This window comes from Carlito syrichta, unplaced genomic scaffold, assembly GCF_000164805.1.
Source record: "Carlito syrichta isolate Samal-C Ts95f unplaced genomic scaffold, Tarsius_syrichta-2.0.1 Scaffold314306, whole genome shotgun sequence".
NCBI classification, from domain to species: domain Eukaryota; kingdom Metazoa; phylum Chordata; class Mammalia; order Primates; family Tarsiidae; genus Carlito; species Carlito syrichta.
The window spans coordinates 1,027,569-1,029,245 of record NW_007258402.1 but is presented as its reverse complement, the minus strand read 5'-3'; positions in this window follow the sequence as shown (position 1 = coordinate 1,029,245).

The window sequence follows — 1,677 nt, the reverse complement described above, 5'->3', positions numbered from 1 at the left end:
AAAAGAGACCACAAAGAGCCAGCTCCAATGCAAACACACGAGGGTCTTTATTCAGGCTCGAGTCTGGGCTCACGCATGAAGCCCGTAGAGGCTTCATGGACCAGAGCCCAGATCCAGTATGGCAAGCAATTTTTATGCACAATTACAGAGGGAGGGGAAAGAACTTTAAATTTGATTTTATATGATTGGGTAATTTCTCCTAATGGGTACAGGAACACTTGGTATTGGTGGGTGCCTTTCGTGGGCTGTAACCGGACTGCCCGTGATTGACAGAAACCCACTTAACGGGCAGAGTGGAATGTCAGATAAATTAGGTTTATACAGTCACTGCATATAAAGTAATTCAAGCAAGCAGACAGCAGGTTATGTTAGCCTTTAAATTCGCTGATCCACCCCAGGAATGCTTAGGAGGCTTGTTTGCTTAACATTTACATAACATAACATGGTCATTATGGGACAACAAAAACCAAACTTAACAAAGTTTTAAATATGAATGCTGCAAACATATACAGTAAATGTGGGGTAGAAATTCATATACTACTAGTTCTGGGAATTTATAAAATATCGCAAACGTCTTATAGCAAGGTGGTTTTTGTAAAGGTCTTTGATTTCCTCAGGTTTACATAGCCACTGCGTGTAAATTAACACTGGGATGAAAGCTGGTGATAAAGCCCACCTAGAGAGCAGCTAGCGCCTCAGAGTCTACTGCGATGGCAAAGGAATGTCTGAAAGGGGCTTATCGCTTTAACTTTTACATCCAGTTGTAAAAGCAGAAGTTAGCATGGCAATCGGGACTGACAATGCTTAACCAAGAGTTCTAAATACAAACACTACTTAAGCCATTATACAATCAGTCACTACCCGGCACCCGACATATGCCTAATTCTACGGGGTCTGAGGTAGGATTTAAAGTACTAAGATTTCATAAAGTACAATGAACATGAGGTAGGAATACACAAATTATATAGTAAACATGAGGTAGGGATATATGAAATATAGTGAATTAAACACTACTTTTACAGCAAGTATGTTTTTTTAAGTTTCTTGGTTTCTTGGGTCTCTCAATAGCATGCTCTTAACCTAAGTCTATTATTGTCCTCTCACTATGGCTTCCTCTGTGGGTTTGTTTCTGAAATACTGTTCAATGAGTAGCCAAGTCACCTGACAGCAGTGATTCCCCCAGAGATGAGTCCCCTCCCCAGCTGGTTCTCTGCAGCCTTTCAAGGAGCGGCTGATGATTGTGACACAGCTGGACTAGGAAATGAACCTCAGCACCCTTGTCTGTAAACCAGAGTGATGTACTAAGTTGTAGCAGGTCTATGAAGGGAATTCTACCATTTGCTGTTTTGGGTTGCTTAGTATCTATTCCCATTTTTCTATGACATTTTGGTTTATGTGAGGACATTTACCTGGTACCTCCCTCCACTATAGATACTAAAGGGATTGGATCCTCCCACCCAGCCTGGTACAACCATGGGTGGACCCCATGAGCTAGACTTGGCCAATGAGATACCCTTTTATGGGACTTGGGATATTGAGTGAGCAGGCGGAGGACAAGACTCATTACTATGACAGCAGTTTCAGTGGACAGTTAAGTCAAAGTTAAAAAGGTTAAAAACGCCGGGCTCGGTGGCTCAGCCTGTAATCCCGCGCCTTTGGGAGGCTGAGGTAAGTGGA